Source organism: Cherax quadricarinatus, chromosome 11 (genome assembly GCF_038502225.1).
Source record: "Cherax quadricarinatus isolate ZL_2023a chromosome 11, ASM3850222v1, whole genome shotgun sequence".
Taxonomy (NCBI): domain Eukaryota; kingdom Metazoa; phylum Arthropoda; class Malacostraca; order Decapoda; family Parastacidae; genus Cherax; species Cherax quadricarinatus.
The window spans coordinates 47,408,787-47,418,786 of record NC_091302.1 but is presented as its reverse complement, the minus strand read 5'-3'; the positions used below and the strand labels follow the sequence as shown (position 1 = coordinate 47,418,786).

Genomic DNA, 10,000 nt, shown 5'->3' with positions numbered 1-10,000 from the left:
CCCTAATCACCTATTTAGGTTCCAGACACAGGAGCCTTGATTACCTCTTGTTACAAACAACTTTGCTATTGTTACAAACAACAGTTGTTATAAACAACAGTGTTGTTACAAACAAGTGTCTTGTTACTAACAATAGCGTCTTGTTACTAAGAACAGCGTCTTGTTACTAACAATAGCGTCTTGTTACTAACAATAGCGTCTTGTTACTAACAACAGCGTCTTGTTACTAACAATAGCGTCTTGTTACTAACAATAGCGTCTTGTTACTAACAACAGCGTCTTGTTACTAACAACAGCGTCTTGTTACTAACAATAGCGTCTTGTTACTAACAATAGCGTCTTGTTACTAACAATAGCGTCTTGTTACTAACAACAGCGTCTTGTTACTAACAATAGCGTCTTGTTACTAACAATAGCGTCTTGTTACTAACAATGCGTCTTGTTACTAACAACAGCGTCTTGTTACTAACAATAGCGTCTTGTTACTAACAATAGCGTCTTGTTACTAACAATAGCGTCTTGTTACTAACAATAGCGTCTTGTTACTAACAATAGCGTCTTGTTACTAACAACAGCGTCTTGTTACTAACAATAGCGTCTTGTTACTAACAATAGCGTCTTGTTACTAACAATAGCGTCTTGTTACTAACAATAGCGTCTTGTTACTAACAACAGCGTCTTGTTACTAACAATAGCGTCTTGTTACTAACAATAGCGTCTTGTTACTAACAACAGCGTCTTGTTACTAACAACAGCGTCTTGTTACTAACAACAGCGTCTTGTTACTAACAACAGCGTCTTGTTACTAACAACAGCGTCTTGTTACTAACAATAGCGTCTTGTTACTAACAATAGCGTCTTGTTACTAACAACAGCGTCTTGTTACTAACAACAGCGTCTTGTTACTAACAATAGCGTCTTGTTACTAACAATAGCGTCTTGTTACTAACAACAGCGTCTTGTTACTAACAATAGCGTCTTGTTACTAACAATAGCGTCTTGTTACTAACAACAGCGTCTTGTTACTAACAATAGCGTCTTGTTACTAACAATAGCGTCTTGTTACTAACAACAGCGTCTTGTTACTAACAATAGCGTCTTGTTACTAACAATAGCGTCTTGTTATTAACAACAGCGTCTTGTTACTAACAATAGCGTCTTGTTACTAACAATAGCGTCTTGTTATTAACAACAGCGTCTTGTTACTAACAATAGCTTCTTGTTACTAACAATAGCGTCTTGTTACTAACAACAGCGTCTTGTTACTAACAACAGCGTCTTGTTACTAAGAACAGCGTCTTGTTACTAACAATAGCGTCTTGTTACTAACAATAGCGTCTTGTTACTAACAACAGCGTCTTGTTACTAACAATAGCGTCTTGTTACTAACAATAGCGTCTTGTTACTAACAATAGCGTCTTGTTACTAACAATAGCGTCTTGTTACTAACAATAGCGTCTTGTTACTAACAATAGCGTCTTGTTACTAACAACAGCGTCTTGTTACTAACAATAGCGTCTTGTTACTAACAACAGCGTCTTGTTACTAACAATAGCGTCTTGTTACTAACAATAGCGTCTTGTTACTATCAGTAGCGTCTTGTTACTAACAATAGCTTCTTATTACTAACAACAGCGTCTTGTTACTAACAACAGCGTCTTGTCACTAACAACAGCGTCTTGTCACTAACAACAGCGTCTTGTCACTAACAACAGCGTCTTGTCACTAACAACAGCGTCTTGTCACTAACAACAGCGTCTTGTCACTAACAACAGCGTCTTGTCACTAACAACAGCGTCTTGTCACTAACAACAGCATCTTGTCACTAACAACAGCGTCTTGTTACTAACAACAGCGTCTTGTCACTAACAACAGCGTCTTGTCACTAACAACAGCGTCTTGTCACTAACAACAGCGTCTTGTCACTAACAACAGCGTCTTGTCACTAACAACAGCATCTTGTCACTAACAACAGCGTCTTGTCACTAACAACAGCATCTTGTCACTAACAACAGCGTCTTGTTACTAACAACAGCGTCTTGTCACTAACAACAGCGTCTTGTCACTAACAACAGCTTCTTGTCACTAACAACAGCGTCTTGTCACTAACAACAGCGTCTTGTCACTAACAACAGCTTTATGGTGTAGTTCCTGGGTGTTGCTGGACGTGTTGTGTTAGCTTGGTCCTGGTTACCATCCCCTACACTACCCAATATATTATATCATGGTCGTTCAGTAGTATTGGCTCTCCCTCCCTCTCTCTCTCTCTCTCTCTCTCTCTCTCTCTCTCTCTCTCTCTCTCTCTCTCTCTCTCTCTCTCTCTCTCTCTCTCTCTCTCTCTCTCTCTCTCTCTCTCTCTCTCTCTCTCTCTCTCTCTCTCTCTCTGTCTCTCTCTCTCTCTCTCTCTCTCTCTCTCTCTCTCTCTCTCTCTCTCTCTCTCTCTGTCTCTCTCTCTGTCTGTCTGTCTCTCTCTCTCTCTCTCTCTCTCTCTCTCTCTCTCTCTCTCTCTCTCTCTCTCTTTCTTTCTCTCTCTACACATGGTTTGACAAGGTTAGTCCCTAGCTTTATTGACAAACTATTTACAGGTTAAGGATTCTAACTTTATTGACAAGCTAAGGCTGTTACCTACATCAGCTCATTTGAAAGCATTTTATTGTTATGAGACATACAAGTGAGAACAGGATGAAGTTGGAGCCATCTGTGGGCCCAGCATTTTCATTTGATCAACTGACGTTATCTCGTTGACATCATTATGCTGAACAGATGTGTTCCATACTCAGTCATCCTGGGTATGTATGATCTCAGATGGAGTGATGTTCTGGAGAAGGGTACAGCCAGAGGTGAAGTTGCTGCTTTCTGCCCGTCTTGTGGCATAAAAGCTTGTTTCGCGCTGTCCTCGAAGTGGATCCAAGTGTGGTATTTTGACAATATTGGCCTTGTACATAACAGTAAGGCCACCCACATCCCTCCTATGTTGAAGGCTCTGCTGAAATGACAGATCCATCCAGGATGGGTCCAGGCGAGAGATGAGACGTCTTGCTCTGTTCTCTACTCTGTCAAGCAGTCGCAGATGAGGAGGGGACAGGCAAACCAAGAAAAGTGGAGCATACTCAAGGTGTGAGGCGTACTTGTGCCTCGTACAGTATCTTGCAACCCCTACTGTCAAGCAGATGCGAGATACGGCGAAGTGCTGTAAGCTTCCTGGCTGCCTTGTTTGCAAGATTTACAACATGGTTCTTCATGGTTAGTTTGGAGTCAAATTTCACCCCAAGGATATCAACTTCTTCTCCAGGTGCCAACATCCTCCCATTCATCCTTACTACTGCACCAGCATTACCATCATGGTGCCTAGAGACGATCATCATTTGCGTTTTCTCAGGTGCAAATGTTACTTGCCATCTATTTCCCCAAGCTGATATGGCTCTCAGGCTGGTGATTGATGTAACTTAGAGCAGCTGGCATTTCTTCTCTTGGATAAGTGAATGTCAGTGTACAGTCGTCTGCATATGCATGTGATTCTGGGATGAGATGAAGAAGGTCGTTGAAGTAGACATTCCATAACAGTGGACCCAGCACACTTCCTTGTGGAACGCTTGCCCCAATAGGATGTCTTGCTGATTCCGTTCCATTGAGGACTACACTTAGAGATCTACCATGAAGGTAATCACTGAGGAGACATAGCGTAGAGCCTGCAATTCCCAGTGCTTGAAGTTTTGCTAAGAGGCCCTGGTGCCACACCCGGTCGAAAGCGCCAGCAATGTCCAGTGCTACCACACAGCTGACTTTGGATTCATCCAGTGACTGGTGCCACTTAGTGGAGGGGTTTAACAACAGATCAGCAGCAGAGTAACCTTTCCTGAAGCCATATTGACGATCACAAAGTAGTGAGTGGTAGTCAAAAAAATCTGTCATTTGTCTTGAGATTATTGTCTCAAGGATCTTACCAGTGATTGACAGGAGTGACACTGGTCTGTAGTTGCTGATTTCTGCTCTGCTCTTCTTTTTTGTGAACAGGGACTACATTTGCCTCTTTCCATGGAAGGGCCATTTGCACTGTACTAGGCAGTGCTGAAAGATGCAGTTAGAGGTGCTGCTAGCTGGTCTGCATCTTCTCAACAATCTTAGGGCTCAACTTGTCTGGGCCCTAGCCTTTTCTTGGTCAAGATGATTTGAAGGAAATGCACCTCCTCCTGCCTTATTGTCACTGACAGTTTTGATACAGTTCTTGCAGCTAGCCAAGGAGGGTCCCTTGCTGGATCAGGAACTTGCATTTTGGTAGCAAAGTGTTCAGCAAAGAGGTCCTTTCTTTCTCTTGACTACTAGTAGAGGTGGTCCCATCCTGTCGATTTAGAGGTGGAATAAGTTCATCAGGCAGATAACCTTGTCTGTCCTTGACCAGGGACCACCAGGTTTTGGAGCCTACCCTACCTGATGCTAACTTTCTTTTTAGTGTCCAACTCCCATTTAGCTAATGGCCCACTTTTGAACATCACCCATATGCCTACAGGCTTGCATGTGCAAGTTCCTGTTATAGGTGGTAGGATGTCTCTTATACCTTCGCCATGCTTTGTACTTAGTAGCAGCCTCTCTACAACGAAAGCCAAACCAAGGCCTATCTGTAGGCTTTGTCACATATTGCCGGTGAGGAATGTGTTCTTGTTGCAGATTAAGGATGTGTCCAGTGAAGGCTTTCACTTGGTTGTCAACATCCCCCTGGAGAAGAGCATTCCAGTCGGTGGTGGCGAGCTCAGAGCAAAGGGCTGGCCAATTACCACTTTCCCATAGCCAGGTTGTGCGTGTGGACTCCTCACCTCGTTCTGTTGGGATCTTAAGTGTGGTAAAAACAGCCTTGTGGTCAGACGATCCAACGTACCCGAGGGTTGACAAGTGACTATGCCTTCTGCCAGATCACTCACTACTGGGTCAAGGGAGGAGCCAGAGATATGAGTAGGGAAATCAACAAAGTTTCTCATGTCAAACACTGCAAGAAGGTCATCAAGTCCCTCTGTATAAGGTGCTGGTTGAGGTCACCAACAATTATAATATGTTGACAGTTGTGTTGATAGGGTCTGCATGTTGCCACTGAGGTCTGTACATTGCACATGCTAGTAGAGGTACTAGTGTTTATACAGAGCTTGAAGAACATCATTTCAAGATGTGTAGGGGGTGGCAACATCTATGTGCTAGGCATGAACACTTTTAGAGAAGCACACAGCAACACCACCTCCTTGCCCTTGCCTGTCTCTTCTCATCCATGAGGTGTGCCAGCAATTCTTGCAAAATTTTCTGGAGTCCTGTCATCCAAAAATGTTTCAACAACAGCTATCATGTCAGGACGTCAGTGTTCACAAAGCTATGTGTGAGGCTCTCCAACATTAGTAATGAAACCTCTAATGTTGGCCGACAGGATCTGATGAACTAAGGCTCCTCATGATGAAGTGGTCAGCTTGAGGTGGTGGGTGTGTAGGGAATGTAAGGTGCCTGCCCTTGAGAGAGGTAGGGTGCTGAGGCAGCTGCAGGGGATGTAGGTCTGTGGTCTTGTATAAGGCCCAATCCCACCTGCTGGGCTGGGATAGGAGTAGCTGAGTGAGTGACGTGTGAGTGTTTGCAATTCAGAGATCCTGCTGGTTTGTTCTGAGAACAGGTCTCTAAACAGGTGGCCCTGTCTGTCAAGTTCCTTTTCTTCCGACACTGGTCCTCCTTATGTCCTTTCTTGTAGCAGTAGTTACACCTGGTATCTCGCTAGGCAGTTGTTGGCGAGGTGCCCCTTCCGGTGACAGCGAGCACAGCCTGGGAGGTGCCTGGGAGGGTGGACTAGGATTTGTTGTACCTCCTGTGTTTCGCAGATTTGTCCTCGGATTCTGCCGCTGGAACTGTGTTAGTGGAGGTGAGACGGCTGTAGATGTCTTCCTCCACCACGTCCTCCTCCGTCCTCTACCCCGCCCTCTACCAGTTCTGACAGATGTGTCCCTGCTGTTCGTACTTCGGCGCAGCAGGTGATCAGGTGCAGTGATAGTTCCCTGATCACTAACTGCACCGTTCTCTGGTGGAGAAACTCCTGGCTCAGAGCTTGCTGTCGAAGCACTACTACCAGATTCTAGAATAGTATCGGCAGGTGTGCTGACAGGTGTGAGGATCAGAGATGGTATGTGCACTGTCAAGTAGACTGGCAGTGGCTGAAGCAGAGATGTCAGGTGTAGGAGAATTAAGCAGATCCAAGGCTTCCCACGTTGCTGGGAAGAGGTTTATTCCCTCTGTGGTGGTCAGAGGAATTGTGTTAGAATTCCCAAGGTAGTGTTTTGAACTCTGTCAGTCTGTGGGACCTTAGCATGACAGAATTCCACCAGATGTTTACCCTGAGTTAAGCTCAGTGTGGGACTTCCAGTCTTTGTCAATAGTGTCGCCATCAGCTGAGCAGCTTACGTCATTAATGTAGGCTTGCACTGACCTTCTACAATAGCTTGTAGGTTATCTAATGATTTGAGGAGCTCATGAAGTGCTTCCCTGTGATGGATTATCTTAGCTGCAACTTTACAACACAGCCCAGAGGGCAGTCTTGATCTTTGGACAGGAGTCCCTGAGGTAGGGACTTCTAGAACCCTCCTCCTGTAGCTCCAGGCTTGTATCCACATATACCACAGGATTATGGATATCCTTAGAATTTTCTGAAATTTTCAACTACTGCGAACAAAATTCTTCTTCTGGAGTGCAATCTGTGTGGCAGTAGTTGGAACAAGTAGGCTCCTTACATCCAAGAAGATCCTTGTCCCTTGTGGTATACCCACAAACACTGCAGTATCTACTGGGACAATAGCCAGATAGCGTAGATAATCTTGCTATTTTGCGGTGTGAAGTCATCCCAGAGGAGGCTTAGGTTTGAAGTTCACAGGAGAGAGAGGGTGGGGGGTGGTGATGTCGTGGGTGGGGTGGAGGGTGGGTGGGTGGGGGTGTTTATAGCCGGATGGGTAGTGAGGGCGGGCGGCAGTGGGCCACTAGCTGGAAGTGTTGCCTTCTCACTATCCTTAATAAACACTGTTTATGCTGTCCACTTTTCCACTAAAGGAAGATGTTACACAAATCACTGTGTTGCATTGTACCAGCCACGTTGTTATAAAGCACCAGATGCTAGTACTAGCTTTCAAAACACATATAACATTAGACGCTCACTCTGAAGGCAATAGGTGAAGACACTCCTAAGGCCTGCCGCTTCCCCTCACACCATGTCTTCACCATACCACACTTAATATCACTGATATTGCTATATTCACTTCAGTGGAGGAGTTGGCTTACTTGTACTAATGTGTTGTAAGTAGTACTACGTCACTGAACAGTTTTTATCCTCGTATTTAAGTAATATTAAGAAAGTTTGTAGGCCTGCTGACGTCTTCACCCTCTGTCTCTCCTCTCTCTCTCTCTCTCTCTCTCTCTCTCTCTCTCTCTCTCTCTCTCTCTCTCTCTCTCTCTCTCTCTCTCTCTCTCTCTCTGTCTCTCTCTCTCTCTCTCTCTCTCTCTCTCTCTCTCTCTCTCTCTCTCTCTCTCTCTCTCTCTCTCTCTCTCTCTCTCTCTCTCTCTCTCTCTCTCTCTCTCTCGTGGTGGATCATGGACTGATCAACCAGGCTGTTACTGCTGGCCGCACGCAAACCGACGTACGAACCACAGCCCGGCTGATCAGGTACTAACTTTAGGCGCCTGTCCAGCACCTTCTTGAAGACAGCCAGGGGTCTATTGGTAATCCCCCTTATATAGGCTGTTAGGCAGTTGAGCAGTCTTGGGCCCCTGACACTCATTGTGTTGTCTCTTAGCGTACATGTGTACATTTGTGGTGCTTTTTAAGCAGAATTTGTCATCTTGATGAACAAGACAAGTATACACCTGCCAGACAAATAATTATTATGAACATCATGAAGTCAATAGACTTTTTATGTATGTATATGTGGTCAGAGTAACATCACTGCCACATATGGTTAGTGTGGCAGTCATGTTCCAGAGATTATAGTTAGTGTGGCAGTGATGTCACATATAGTTAGTGTGGCAGTCATGTCACATATAGTTAGTGTGGCAGTGATGTCACATACAGTTAGTGTGGCAGTGATGGCACATACAGTTAGTGTGGCAGTAATGTTATATACCATTAGTGTGGCAGTGATGTCACACATATAACTGGTATGGCAGTAATGGCAGAGAAGCAAGGTAAGTGTGTACAGTGAGTGTTGGTACAACACTGGTCGCTGTGGTAGTGAAACATGGCAAACATCTCCCCTAGACTTAATCTGAACTAGGAACCCTACGTTTTCTAGTAATTTCACGTCATCTGGTCATTCTTATAGCCTGATGTCCATCCCATGTAAGTGGATTAGTTACCCATTCCAGAGCAGGGGAATCTCAACTTTTCGCAGCGGGAACGTAAGGGTGGGTATTGTCCAACTGTCTCGTGTAGTTTCATGGGCGCCGCGGTGCGGTAGGGTAATCTTGTCCTTGTGGAGGGGCAGCGTAAGGAGTGTTTTGGAGCAGCTGGGAGGCTTGTTGGAGGGGACGCAGTGATTGCTGTCTGGCTGGTTGGGTACTTATAAGAAGTGAGAGAGGGAGGGGAGGGGAGGTAGGTGAGAGAATAGGAGAGAGGGAATGGTATACGAATGAGTATATTAATAATAATGATATAATAATAATAATAATAATAATAATAATAATAATAATAATAATAATAATAATAATAATAATAATAATAATAATAATAATAATAATATTATTATTGTGTGTGTGTGTATTATTATTATTACTACTACTACTACTACTACTGCTACTACTACTGCTACTGCTACTGCTACGCCTACTACTGCTGCTACTGCTGCTGCACTGTTGCTGCTACTGCCTGCTGCTGCTGCTGCTGCTGCTGCTGCTGCTGCTGCTGCCTGCTGCTGCTGCTACTGCTGCTACTGCTGCTGCTGCTGCTGCTGCTGCTGCTGCTGCTACTTCTGCTCCTGCTGCTGCTGCTGCTGCTGCACTGCTCTGCTGCTCCTGCTGCTGCTGCTGCTGCTGCTGCTGCTGCTGCTGCTGCTGCTGCTGCTGCTGCTGCTGCTGCTGCTGCTGCTGCTGCCACTGCTGCTGCTGCTGCTGCCACTGCTGCTGCTGCTGCTGCTGCGCTGCTGCTGCACTGCTGCTGCTGCTGCTGCTGCTGCTGCTGCTGCTGCTGCTGCTGCTGCTGCTGCTGCCTGCTGCCACTGCCTGCTGCTGCTGCTGCTGCTGCTGCTGCTGCTGCCAGCTGCTGCTGCTGCTGTTGCTGCTGCTGCTGCTGCTGCTGCTGCTGCTGCTGCTGCCCTGCTGCTGCTGCTGCTGCTGCTGCTGCTGCTGCCTTGCTGCTGCTGCTGCTGCTGCTGCTGCTGCGCTGCTGCTGCTGCTGCTGCTGCTGCTGCTGCTGCACTGCAGCTGCTGCTGCCTGCTGCCTGCTGCTGCTGCTGCTGCTATGCTGCTGCTGCCACTGCTGCCACTGCTGCCGCTGCTGCACTGCCTGCTGCTGCCGCTGCTGCTGCTGCTGCTGCTGCTGCTGCTGCTGCTGCTGCTGCTGCTGCTGCTGCTGCTGCTGCTGCCGCTGCTGCTGCTGCTGCTGCTGCTGCTGCCACTGCAGCTGCTGCTACTGCTGCCACTGCTGCTGCTGCTGCTGCTGCTGCCACTGCTGCCACTGCTCCGCTGCTGCCACTGCTGCTGCTGCTGCTGCTGCTGCTGCTGCTGCTGCTGCTGCCTGCTGCTGCTGCTGCCACTGCTGCTGCTGCTGTTGCCACTGCTGCTGCTGCTGCTGCTGCCACTGCCAGCTGCTGCTGCTGCTGCGCTACTGCTGCTGCTGCTGCTGCTGCTGCTGCTGCTGCTGCTGCCTGCTGCCACTGCTGCTGCTGCTGCTGCTGCTGCTGCTGCTCTGCTGCTGCTGCTGCTGCTGCTGCCACTGCTGCCACTGCTGCTGCACTGCTGCTGCTGCTGCTGCTGCTGCTGCTGCTGCTGCTGCTGCTGC

At 46.9% G+C, this 10,000-nt stretch overlaps 1 protein-coding gene across 2 annotated transcripts in view; it reads left to right on the top strand.

The window, feature by feature from the left end:
• The window catches only part of LOC138852564 (long neurotoxin 1-like), a 58,439-nt gene that overhangs the window by 46,212 nt on the left and 2,227 nt on the right, over positions 1 to 10,000 (top strand). The gene's annotated exons all lie outside the window — the stretch shown is intronic.